The 14,775-nt window shown below is 39.2% G+C and overlaps 1 protein-coding gene across 5 annotated transcripts in view; it reads right to left on the bottom strand.

Annotated features, from left to right (window-relative positions):
* wnk2 (WNK lysine deficient protein kinase 2) overlaps positions 1–14,775 on the bottom strand; it is a 109,568-nt gene that overhangs the window by 93,410 nt on the left and 1,383 nt on the right. The window lies entirely within an intron of this gene.

The raw sequence follows: 14,775 nt of genomic DNA on the forward strand, positions 1-14,775 counted from the left end.
ATCTCAAAAATCCTTGAAAAAATTGTTGGGACAGTAGCTAAATGAACACTTAGCGTCTACAATCTCTGTGAACCCTTTCAGTCCGGTTTCAGGGCAAATTACTCTACAGAGACAGCCCTTGCAAAAAAGACTAACGATCTATTGGGAACTATGGATGCTGACATGTTGCTGCTACTTGATCTTAGTGTTGCTTTCGATACCGTCAATCATAACATTTTATTAGAACGTATTAAAATGTGTTGCTATGTCAGACTTGGTTTTTTCTTGGTTTATCCTATCTTACTGACAGGATGCAGTGCGTCTCCCATAACAGTGTGACCTCGGAGTATGTTAAGGTAACGTGCGGAGTTCCAAAGGGTTTGGTTCTTGGCCCTGCACCGTTCAGTATCTACATGCTGCCTCTAGGTGACATCTTACGCAAATACGGCATTAGCTCTAACTGTTATGCTGATGACATCTGACTCTACACGCCCCTAAAGCTGACCAACACGCCACATTGTAGTCATCTGGAGGCATGTCAAAATGAAATCAAACAATGGATGTCCAGCAACTTTTTGCATCTTAACGCTAAGAAAACGGAAATGTTGATTATAGGTCCTGCTAGACACCGGCACTTATTTAATAATACCACTTTACCATTTGACAACCAAACAATTATACAAAGGAACTCGGTAAAGCATCTCTGTATTATCCTTGATCCAACTCTCTCATTTGAGTCGCACATTAAGAGTGTTACTAAAACGCTGAGATTGTTATTCGTGCGTTCATTACGTCTCGTCTCGATTACTGTAACGTATTATTTTCGGGTCTCCCTATGTTTACCATTAAAAGATTACAGTTGGTACAAAATGAGGCTGCTGAACTTTTGACAAGGACAAGAAAGTTTAATCATATTACGCCTATACTGGCTCACCTGCACTGGCTTCCTGTGCACTTAAGATGCGACTTTAAGGTTTTATTACTTACGTATAAAATACTAAAGGATCTAGCTCCATCCTATCTTGCTGATTGTATTGTACTCTGCGTTCCGTTGAGAAATCTACATTTAAAAAATTCCGGCTTATTAGTCATTTCCACAGCCCCAAAAAAGGTATGCAGGCTATAGAGTGTTTTATATTTTATCCAGTACTCTGCAATGCCCAACCGGTAACAATTAGAGATGATACCTCAGTAGAAGCATTTAAGTCCCATCTTAAAACTCATTTATATACTCTAGCCTTTAAATAGACCCATTTTTTAAACCAGTTGATCTGCCCACTCTCTATTCTGCTCTGCCCCCCTCGCCTACGTGGAGAGGTTTTTAGGTGGCCACGGATCAGTTTCCACGGAGGAGCGCTAGCTGTTCCAAGTCTGGACCTAAGGTGGACCACTCCTCTGTTCATTATTTGGTGACGCCTCTGCGCTGCTGACTTGTGTACATGCAAGAGATCCACTGTTGGCCTCACTATGGATTGGACTCTCACGTTATTAACTGTATCCACTCGGCAACCATTGCTGTGGTCACCTGGCTGTGCAGGCCTTTGAGACATTTGTGATTAAGGGCTATATAAGTAAACTTTTATTGATTGATTGAAATAATATTTGATTGATTGATTGATTATAGAAAGCAGAGCTGATCGATCAGCCACTGATCAGTATTGGATTTTTATGAAAAAGTATGTGATTGGCCAAAAACCTTGTCTTTTGGCTGACAGGCGGCTCACAACTTACTGTGTAATTCCATAAACAGTGTGAACTCGCTCCCTTAAGTTATTAATAATCACTTCCGTTGAGGCAAATACACTACATTTCCTAAAGTATCTCATTATCTCTGGAGGGTGAGGGTGAACATGTTACACGTTGAGTAAGAAGGGCAAGCCAGGAGCAGACATGCTAATTTCTGCACTAGCTGCTAAATTGGCTTGAAAACAACAGCAAGAACGTAGTAGTATATTAAAGTTTCAGAAGTGTAGATTGATGTTACAGCAGAAAGTAAGCATTTTCAACAGGAAATTAATAAGTAGATTAATAAGAGTCTAGAGATTCCCTGAATACAGGAGGACTTTGTGGGCAAAACCAAAGGGTTAAAATGGATAGTACCTTTTGTTTAGTTACTATGCACTATTGACTTTGTTTTGATCGAACAATTGTATGTAATAAAAGAAAATAAGGAACTAGTCTAAATATTATGTTGATATGTCAATAGCACTCCCCATAAATACATTTTCAAAAATTACAGTTAATACATGCGATTGGTATCGGTCGATCTCACTCATGAGTCATGGATGATCAGCATAAAACCCTGATCAGAACATATAACAAATTTAAAATATCAAATTCTTGAAACTGTGCAAGGGGCGTTTTTTTTTTGTAAAACAAGACAACTCGTTTTGAAAACAAAAAGCATCAGCAAACTTTTTAGTATTAGTGTAACTGTCTCTTTAAAATGTCTTAAAAACATTGCATGACAGTAAATATAGCTTTGATAACAAGACGATACAATGCAGGCATACTTTTGAATATTTATCCAAGTACTTAGGTAAACTATGTTTACTGTAAGTGTGCAGGCCTGAATGGGTGTGTGTATACTGGATCAATATTTTGACCCCTGCATTCTCTGAGCTGTTGTGTAAATACAATACTGCTGACATAGAACATTTGTTCCACCAACAAACACCAAATGACGTCTTGATTTTTTTACATCACATTTTAGCTCAACGACGACAGCGTGACTCTCTATGATACGCTGCACTGTGCTGTGTGTATTGATTATTGATTAGGGCTGGGGGGAGTCGGATTACAAGAGAGCATCATGACGTGGGCAGTGTGGTGCATCTTGGTTTACGTCTACTCTGCACCACTCATGACACGTCTTAAAGGATCCTTCCGGATGAGCCTATTTAGTAGGAATTACAGACAATTTAGAAGGATGTCATAAAAATGACGGGGGACGATAATTAGTCAGAAAATGTGTGCATGTTTATTCATATATTATAATAAATGCATAAATTATTACACACCCAAATAACAACTAGGAGTGTCCCGATACAACTTTTTCACTTCCAATATGGTGCCAATATTGGAACCTTGAGTAATGGCTGATACAGATATTGATCTGATATAATGTCAGCCTGAATCATATTTACTTGTATTATTTTATAGAGTGGAATGTTAGAAAAGGCTTAAGCAAGTGGAATTAGTTAAAAAAACAACATTGGTAAGTATGAAAAACACTAAGTTGTTCATTATAAACTGTCTGGAATGGATTTATGCTGTCTTTAAGTTGAAGTGGAGTGATAATTGGGGTTTTTTTTGTGACACCTAGTGGCCAAAGTAATTCATCAAGTTAAGCTCATGACATAGTAAAGTGAATGATGCGGACACGTTTGTTATAGGATACTTTCTAATAAGCATCTGCCATGGAGACATTGTATGTGTAAGTAATACAAAACTTTACATATTTGTTACTTGTTCATATTGACAAATGTACTATTTTAGAGCGCAATATTGTTCAATGAAAGACACTTATTACGTATGTCTACCTTGTGTGCTATTGTATGCCCATCTGTTGTGTAGCTGCTAGCTCCTAGTAGCCTATAGCCTACCATGTTTACTTTTTGTAAATAACTTGACTAAAATATGTCCAGCTTTGCACAAGTAAACACATTGCAGGACTGCCTGTATCAGAGGTGTTAGATGGAAGCTGATATAATCCCATACTTGTTTTTTAATTTTCTTTCCAATATCAATATTGGATCGGGGCAGCCCTATTAACAACAATATCTCATAAGACTGAGTACACCCCTCACTTTCTAAAAAACTTTTTATCACAGCAGACATTTTCGAGGGACAACACTATAGAAAGCAAACATGGATATACTTTAGTCAGTGCACAGCAAGCTGTTAGGGGCGTTCAGTAATATTGAACTTTATCAGAGCTTTGTATCTATTTATAGAGGAATGTAGTTAATCATAGAACTGGCACCCAAAGTTATTAAAATAAATACATTTTGAATCGAGAATTGTTTTGAATCAAGAATCGATTCTGAATCAAATTGTTAGCCCCAAGAATTGAATTGAATCGTGTGATTCCCAAAGATTTACAGCCCGTACAGATTTAAAATTCACTAAAATGGGTGAACACAAACATTATTTGACACAAATTTATTCATGTCACACAAAAATCCTGAAAGCCTTCAAGCTATTGTCAATAGTGAATTAGTTAAAGTAGATAAATAATATTAAATAAATGAAATAAATGATCCTTAAATATAAATAAAACAAACTTTTATGTATTTCGTTCAAATAGAAGCCGTAAAAACTTTGATAGGATACTGATTAAAATAAGTGGTAGAGCATTTGAGAGAGTTGAGAGCACTACATTCCTTGGTATATATATAGATGGATTTATACATTTCAAAAGCAATATTGAATATTGAATGAATAAATCATCTAAATATGTCAGTCTACTCTGAAAATTGAGGCACTTTCTTCCTCTTAACGCTCTCCTAATTCTGTATTGGATTCTATTTGAACCACATACAAACTATTGCGATGTCGTATGGTGTTAAACAATGTTTCCCACAGGACAGGCATCTATTTGTGGTGGTGTGGTCAGGGGGTGGGGGGTGGCGGCGGCAGCAGCGATGACCAAGAAGAACGCGGAGTTGGAATATAATTACAACACTTTATGTACATATTTATATACAGATTTGAACAATTAGTTATTCACTGAAATATATTTATTAATTGTGGTTCTTACAAAAAATATATCTTATAAAATATAAAAGCTAAAATGTCTCTTAAAGCTCTGCCCCTTTAATTAGTGCATACATCATCTGTGTGAAGGAGTGAACATCCAACATTAGAATTTATTACTAACGAGCAGAAGCGCTCTATGTACGGTGCCGTCTAACCTTAAGCGGCAGCAGCTCAACACATGCAGGGTTCAACGTTAAGGTTTTTTTCTACTTGCCCGACTTCTCAAATCTACTTGCCCCAATATTTTTACTTGTCCTGCCTAGGTTTTTTTCTGGCTGTGTAGTGCTCATGGCTTATATCTTACTAAAATTATTATTATGATCTATAATTACATTTAAATGGCATTGCATACATGTAAAATTAAATGCTATTTCACATTATTTGACCAGTAGCAGTTACACCCATCTGAACAGGTCAGCCACCTGTTTAAAGCCCAATCACAGTTGAAATCTTGAAATGAAGGGCCTTCAATGGCCAAAACATTAACCTGGACAACATTTTAACAGCTGGTTGGCTCAGATTTTATTATTTTCATTGCATTCACATGCTGCAGTGGACAGTGGACAATTTAGCTTCAGTATTAATGCAGTATCTGAAGCACCGTCTCCACGTGTGTTTATTGACAACAGGGTTATAACCTGGACACGTTAGCTCGTCGGTATGGTAACAGGTGACTGTTACTGCGTGCGTCTGCCCCGGCCCCCGAGTCAAACAGCGGCGGTGTTAATGAAGCAGCGTCAGGCTGCTCACCGTCAGTGAAACGCTCGGTGAAATCGCGGATTAACGTTAACTATATGACGAGCCGCGAGCGATGCAGCTATAACCTATCTCACTTGGTAGAGCACCCGCTGCGGCGACCCAGTTCGATTCGCTTTGCTCCGCGTCAATCCCCCCTCTCCCGTCTCTCTCCAGCTGTCCTTTCAAAATAAATGCATTCAAATCCCGAAAATAAAAATTAAGAAAATCCGAGTCGGTGCTGCACACTGCACAGGTTGGGACAACTTTTGAACTTGTTTGCCAAGACGTCTTACCCTCGTATTTTCGTTTTTCTTTTACTTCGTCGTCGTCGTCTTCTTCTTCTTCTTCTGGCCCACCAGGTGAATTAATTGCTATTGGCGGAGTTACAATGCATAGTAGGCTACCGCCACCTACTGCACCGGAATTGTAACTACAAGCAACATTCACAGACAGAGTCCCATTGCTTTTATGAGCGGTCGAGCGAGTCAAAAGCCGAAAAATCTATTTGTGGCGGACGTAATTCTTTCGTGGCTGGCCGCCACAAATAAATGAATGTGTGGGAAACAGTGGTGTAACACGTATCCCAGTTATCTTAAAAAACTGGAGATTATTCATAGGCAAACTTTAATGCTCCCTCAAATCTTATTTTTTATGGGTACAATCTACTGAAGTTTACGGAGTGCAACAGATTCCACAGTGCTTGTATTATGTCTAACGTAGTATATGGATTAAATTCTAGACTCTGCCAGCTCATTCCAGTGACCACTACTTCTCATAGATATAACACTAGAAGTAAACCTTTATTAAGAGGGAAAAATCTTCATCTGAAGTGTACAAACTTCCGTATAGCCTGTAGAGGCCCGATGATCTGGAATGAGATTGATAGCTCTATAAAAGAATCACATTCTTTAAAATATTTTAAAAAGCGATATTAAGCTAAATTTTGAGGACTAATAACTTCCTCTTTGAGGAATTCACATTAGTCGCATAATTTTGGTCTTGACCTCTGTATGTACGATGAGATTATTGCAGATCTTCAAAATGCAACCTTTTAATCAAATTTGAATAACAGGATATTGAGTCTGATTTGGTGGATATAAAGCTTCCTTTTTTGTTTATAAATGAAACTGTAAATGGGTATTTGGTGGGTAGATTTTGAAATGTATTGTATTTTTGGGGATAGGTTGATTGGCAACACTAAATTGGCCCTAGTGTGTGAATGTGAGTGTGAATGTTTTCTGTCTATCTGTGTTGGCCCTGTGATGAGGTGGCGACTTGTCCAGGGTGTACCCCGCCTTCCGCCCGAATGCAGCTGAGATAGGCTCCAGCACCCCCGCGACCCCGAACGGGACAAGCGGTAGAAAATGGATGGATGGATGTATTGTACTGTATTTTGTATATTATATGATGATGTATATTTTAACTGTGGGTCCCTGTCCATAAGCTGTGTGCTTCTAGGGATGACCTTTTCACAGAACGGACTCTGATATTAACAAAAGAAACAATAACTAAATACAAAACTATGTCTGTCTGTAAATAAATAAATAAATTGTTTAAAAATAATCTGGCAACAGTCGAGCATAGTGATTTAACAGTAGCATCTGGGGCTGCACGAGTGTGGCCGGCTCTTGGGAGCTGCGGTTCATTGAGGGGAACAGGAACTCCCGACATTGTGTTGAGTCATTTTCAGTGAAGAGTAAATCTATACTGCTGTACACTGACTACTCCTAAATATACCGGTATACACACTGATATGTTTGCTCTGATACAGTTTTTGCAATGAATGCACGATACTGCAAATCTACGTATCACGTATTGTAGTCTGTATCGCTTAAGTCCGACACAATGTCATCTCCTGACGCCCCCACCTTCCCCTCTTGCTGCAGAGAGGGCTGCATCAGCAGGATTTGCTCTCCACACGCATCAGTCTTGCAGCCCCTCTGGGGCACATAAACCGATGTTGAGTATTTAGAGCGCCCTGATCAAACAAAACAAACGAGGCAAGGAGACCAAAATGTTTCTTATTCATAACGCTCGGTTTGTTTCAGAGGTACAGCTCGGCCATTGACGATGATTCACACAAGCCTCCACTGCAGGCCGTTACAACTGCGCCTTTTTCTGCTGTGTCACGCCGTGACTTCTACCACAACGCATAGAGTGACTACAGAAACACAAGCTGTCTTTCTGGAAGGGTGCATGCATGCAAGCTGCTCTTCAGGGACGGGAGGAGTGAATCATCACTAGATCTTCCTAAACAAGCTGCTCAGATATTACATACAGCGCTCACACACAGCAGAGGTCTTCCCTGTTACACACCCCAAAATGTACCTTAAACCTCCCTTTGGGAACTTCAATTAACATGGAATTTATTTATTTTTTTATTGACAGATGGCAGGAAATACTAAGAAAGATAAAATACTACTTAGGACAATCTTAAATTCTTTCCATAATAGGCTAGATATGAATGTATGTATGTGGTATTATACAATGTTTTCCGCAAGACTGCTATCTATTTGTCATGTGAGGGGAAGTCAACGATGTAATCGTCTAATTTGCATACCTGGCCATGACGCATGTGCATGAAAAAAACAAATATGTTAATAGAAATGCAAATTAACTTTCTTCTGTTGCTTCTTGTTTGTTTTATTTAATGTCACAAACCAGAGGCTGTGACTGCTCTAACATGGGGAAGGGCTTAAAGCAGCACCCTGCCTGCTGCTAGGTAATACAATACGATGCGATACACGCGTTCATGTCAGAGTCTCCAATAAGCTAGATTGTTGCTCGTCGCTTTTTTTTAAAGTATCTATAGGAGTTTGAATACTAGCCTAATATAGTGACATAGTCGCTTAGTGTAGAAGGGGCCTAAGTTGGCAACACTAATTCCTCCTGCTACATCTTCCTATTCTCTGGCAGACCAGGTGTGTGTTAACAACAGCGGTTACGAGGCCATCTACTGTATGGCGTTGTAACGACAAACTACATTCTTAAACAGCCCCATTATAATGTGTTTATGAGCGAGTAGGTAGCACCATACTATTTGTGGCGGCCCAGGTTTAGATATAGCGAGGCGCCACAAATAAATTACCATATGCAAAACACTGAAATATATATATTTCACTATTTTATGTGTAACTATATACTAAATATTCGGAGTGCTGTAAAAAAAAACATTGATTCATATTTGAATCGTGATATTTATACATATTGATTCTGAATCAATTCAAAATGTTCAATAACCTTTTTTTAAAAATACTACGTCGTACGTCAGCAGCCAAGATAATCTTTTGTAACCTGTTTTGACAAGGATGTATTACAACCTATATACCAAATAATACACATTATTAAAAGTATTGGTTTAAATTGTAGAATTGTGTTGAATCAGGAATGAATTCTGAATCGAACCATCACTGTGCTAAAAGGCAACACTGGTGCCATTTACTGTACGGAGTTGTAACGACAAGCTACATTCTGAGACAGTCCCATTATAATGAAATGTATTTTTGAGCGAGTAACTAGTGCCGAATGGATTTGTGGTGGTCCACATTTATTCAAGGCAAGCCGCCAAGAATAAATTCATGCAAGCAAAGCACGGTACTATACATATTTTACTATTTGATGTAAATATATAGGAAATATTAGGGATGCTGTACAAAAATCTATTCAGAATCACAATTCTTATAAATTACAATTCTGAATCAATTCAATATTTTCAAGAATTGCTTTTAGAAATAAGTTTTTAGGCCATCTCCTGGCTTTACTGGTTGTGCGTATACATCTGCAACCAAGAGGAGCTTTTGTAACCTGTTTTAAAAATATTTTAATATAATATAATTTATATGCAATACATTGAGAGAATCGTTTTGAGTTTAGAATCATGTTGAATCTAAAAATGATACTGAATCGAAACTTTTCACCCCAAGAATCTGAATCGAATTGAAACGTGAGTTGGTTAATGATTGGCATCCCAAATAAATATATACAAAATATTATGTAATAATGTTTATTAAATCAAATAAAATACACTTAAGAATAACTTGGAAGAATACAATTTGTTTACTAGAAACAAAAATTTATTTGTTATTCATAAATTAAGTGATTGTTAAATAAGGAAATTGAGTTACTGGTAAATGGCCATGGCTAATAATATGGTATGTACTGTATATACATATTATCATTGTTTATTACTGTCAGCTTTTGAAGCGTTTCACCTAGCAGAAGATGTGAGATAAACACAATGTAAGCAAACTAGTAAAATGCATCGTCATGTTACTTCATGACAGACGCTACACATGAAGCTTCTACAAAAATCCTCTGCTTCAATCAGTCGATAAATTCACAACGTCGGTCAGTGGGAGTGTAAAAGTCACGATGTTATGACCATTAAGGGGTGAAATTTATTGTAAATTAGCAGCTCATAAAGCTGAGCTGAAGTGCTGACTCAGTCTTGATTTTATGGCGGACTGCACCTGCCTCACAGTACTACTGCACTTGCCCTGTAAAAATACTACACCTTATACTTCATTAAGGAAGACGTTGTTGTACATGTGTAAGAAATTAAACATTGGTAAAGCTTGAGCTGTTAAAGGGCACCTGTGGTATCCTGGTCTGAGTGCATGTTCTAATCTGTACACTGATCATTAGATTATAGCGCATGCAGATGAGTCATACGCCAGGTTGTTACAGCGATGAAGCAGATTTGATACTCCTGGCAAAACCCTGAACAATTCATGTGTCAACTGTTTGCAAACATGAATATCAGTTAGTGTTGATTTGTAATATTTGCAAAGATAGTACAGATGGCACTAAATACGGAAGAGGTCGCTGTATGACAAGTACAAATAATGTCATGAAGATAGTTTGACAAGACATGTTGTGCAACGGCATGTTTTATAAGAACAATACTGTACAATAGTGATCGGTCTAACAATCCTGAGGCATCGAAGCATTACGAAACACATGCAGTGATACTGTGTGCTTTGATGTGTGTGTCACTTTAAAAGTGCCATAGGTAGTAATGTGGCCAGAAATGGTACTGCAATCTCGGTCATAATTCTGTAGTCCCCTCCCACTCTCCATGACTGAGGTTGCCAGGTACGCAGCCGAATCCGAATCCTACTCCAAGGAACTTCAAATGGCAATCGACGAGTCCTATGCTGTAGGTTTCTTTATTTTATGCTTCTTGCAAGATGGTTTACTAAGTAATTATGCCACATTTTACAGATGTCAATGAGCCAAATGTATTTGTAAAGTTGCGCAGCAAAATTTCCGTCGGTAGTCGGGAAAGATTGTTGGCATTACCCTGCTAAAATGTCTAGTTTGACCGCACGGACCACCATCGAAATAATTATACATAGTAATGTATAATATATTATATATCGCATAGTCCTACTTTGATGGCAAGCCAAGGCCAACAGTAAAATGACCGCCACATTTCGTTCAGCATAACTCCATGTTGCATCCAACCTGACGCACTGCATTCTCTTCCATGTACACACATCACCATCTTTCAGTGCAGAGTGCGATTCTATGAGCCAATCTACGTTACGCAAAAACCACGTTATGCATAAATCATATAGCCTACTACTATGTCAATACACAAAGTACAAAATCATTACATGTAATGCATTATATTGTGCCAAGCAAATACCACCCCATATGTGCCTGATGCACATACAGTACCAGAAACCGCAATTAGCCGTGCTAATGTTGGAACCCATTTCCTCAGCGTATCAGCATATTGAGAAGGAAATAGGCACCGACACTACCCATATCCACATAGGTTTTATTTGTCGAAAATATACATTTCCCTGTCAGTTGGATGACACATCGACATATAGGCTAACAGGCATATATTTCCCCCGTTAGCCGATATGTCGATGTGTCATTGACATTAAGTAAGCATTACACTAGTGTGATGGTGCTTTGCTCCTAAGCATTCGTTGCAGGAACATACTAGCTTTGTTAGACAAGATCATAGACTGTATTGGACAATATAGTTTACATACGAAATGTCCATTTTAATTTATTATAAGTAATAACAAAACATAAATGCCTGACTTATCTAGCAAAGAGGAAAATAGCAAGTTTAGCGTCAGATTAAAAAATCTTCTACGCCTTCAATTGTCTCCATCTTTCAAAGGCATCCCTGATACAATTCCTCGTTTTGTTCCTGGCTTTGTCATGAATAAGTTGAGAATCGTAACGACGTCTTTTAGATTTACTAAGGTCTGACATGTTTAGTAACTTTACCAATGGCAGTAGCTCGACGAAGATGGCGGTGCATAAATGGCAACCTGGATGTGACACACTCACTGACTTTATAATTGGTCAAACGGTGGAGGGCGGGGCATCAAAACAAAAACAATAATAAGACTTCTGGGCTGTACATCTAATTTTGAAATGAGCATATCCCGGCTGAACTACCGTTATCAGTTATAAAGGTATTCGAAAAGAACATCATTTATTAATGCCTTTTGACGTATCAGGGCCATTTAATGATGACTTGACATTAAATTATTACATATGGCACCTTTAAGATAAAAACATGTGACTGATTAAACTGCTGTGTCGTTTGACTGTGAAGTGCCAGCCAGTATTAGTTGCCATCATTGATCTAAATAGAAAAGGGATGTAACGATATGAACATTTTATATCACGATTATAGTCACCAAAATTATCACGGTTATCATTATTATCATGGTATTGTTGCATGTGCTCAAAAATCACTCATACATACTTATATACCACCGATCCACAACATCCGCAGTCGAGGTCAGCAGAACACCATCCCCACCATACACGGTGTTGACATTGCACTGCTTCCCCTTCCTGAGGCGGCGGATGGTGGTCCAGAATCGCTTCGAAGCCGCCCGGTAGTCGTTTTCCATGGCTTCCCCGAACTTCTCCCATGTCCGAGTTTTTGCCTCCGCGACCGCTGAAGTCGCACACCGCTTGGCCTGTCGGTACCTGTCTGCTGCCTCCGGAGTCCTATGAGCCAAAAGAGCCCGATAGGACTCTTTCTTCAGCTGGACGGCATCCCTTACCGCTGATGTCCACCAGCGGGTTCTAGGATTACCGCCACGACAGGCACCAAGCACCTTGCGGCCACTGCTCCAATCGGCCGCCTCGACAATAGAGGCACGGAACATCGTCCACTCGGACTCAATGTCCAGCGCCTCCCTCGTGACATGTTCAAAGTTCTTCCGGAGGTGGGAATTGAAACTCTCTCTGACAGGAGACTCTGCCAGGCGTTCCCAGCAAACCATCACAATGCGTTTGGGCCTGCCATGTCCGTCCGGCATCCTCCCCCACCATCGCAGCCAACTCACCGTAGAAAGCTCCGCCCCTCTCTTCACCCGAGTGTCCAAAACATGAGACCGCAAATCCGATGACACAACTACAAAGTCGATCATGGAACTGCGGCCTAGGGTGTCCTGGTGCCAAGTGCACATATGGACACCCTTTTGTTTGAACATGGTGTTTGTTATTGACAATCTGTGACGAGCACAAAAGTCCAATAACAAAACACCCCTCGGGTTCAGATCCGGGCAGACATTCTTCCCAATCATGCCTCTCCAGGTTTCACTGTCGTTGCCAACATGAGCGTTGAAGTCACCCACTAGAACGAGGGAATCATCCGGGGGAGCACTCTCCAGTACTGCCTCAAGCGAATCCAAAAAGGGTGGGTACTCTGAGCTGCCGTTTGGCGCGTAAGCGCAAACAACAGTCAGGACCCGTCCCCCCCACCCGAAAGCGGAGGGAGGCTACCCTCTCGTCCACTGGGTTGAACTCCAACTAGTCGGAACTTCTCCACCTCACGCTCTAGCTCAGGCTCCTTCCCCTTCAGCGAGGTGACGTTCCACGTCCAAAGAGCTAGCTTATGTAGCCGAGGATCGGACCGCCAAGTGCCCTGCCTTCGGCTGCCGCCCAGCTCACACTGCACTCGACCTCTATGGCCCCTGCTATGGGTGGTGAGCCCATTGGAGGGGGGACCCACGTTGCCTCTTCGGGCTGTGCCCGGCCGGGCCCCATGGGGACAGGCCCGGCCACCAGGCACTCGCCATCGTGCCCCACCTCCGGGCCTGGCTCCAGAGGGGGGCCCTCGTGACCCGCGTCCAGGCGAGGGAAATCTGGGTCCTTTGTTCATGTTCTTCATAGGAGGTCTTCATATACATATGTATATATATATATATATATATACTTTGAGTACCTTGAAGGTAGAAAAGCGCTATACAAGTACAACCCATTTATTCATTTTTATACATATATATATATATATATATATATATATCAATAGAAGCAGGAGGTAATAATTAAAGGAAGATCTCCATCGAGACAGAGAGACTTTTAAAACTGAAGAAAGATAAGGAAGACTTCTATAAACAAGTTATCGATGCTTTTATTCAGGAGCGGCGCATGGACTTCATTTATAAGTAAAGGTAAGACCATAATAACATTTTTTTTATTAAATGTGCTTTTTTGTGTGCTACAGTTTGTATGTGTAAAGAATGCTGGTATGAGCTTTTAAACATAACCCGCTAACTGCTGCCAATCAAATGGTGAATAATATACTCTTTAGGGTTCATATGTTTGTAAATCTGACTGTGATGAAGTCAGTGCCGCACCAGCCATGAACCTCACCGCACGTCACTGATATATATATATATATATATATATATTCATACATACATACATTTATATACACATATGTATATATATACACACATATATATACATACATACATACATATATATATATACACATATGTATATATACATACATATATATACACATATATATATATACATACATATATATACACATATATATACATACATATATATACACATATATATATGCATACAAATATATACACACACATATATATACATACACATGTACATACACATATATATGTATATACATACAAATATATATACACACATATATATATATATATATATATATATATATATATATATATATATATACATATATATATACATATACATATATATATACATACAAATATATATATACATACAAATATATATACATACATATATACATATATATATATTCCTCGTGCACCAATTGACTGAAAGAGCGCGTTGCCGAGCGCGTTGCCGTGTGCTCGCCTGACACTGCGGCGTGAGTGCGATGATATCCCGTTATCGATGGGAAAATGCATTTTTAGACAATATGATTTGCCTGAGCGGCTAGGAGACACCGAGAGTAACAAGCGGTAGAAAATTGATTTTAAAGGACAGATTTTTTTAAATAATATTTTAAAA

This window comes from Nerophis lumbriciformis, linkage group LG38 (genome assembly GCF_033978685.3).
Source record: "Nerophis lumbriciformis linkage group LG38, RoL_Nlum_v2.1, whole genome shotgun sequence".
NCBI classification, from domain to species: Eukaryota; Metazoa; Chordata; class Actinopteri; order Syngnathiformes; family Syngnathidae; genus Nerophis; species Nerophis lumbriciformis.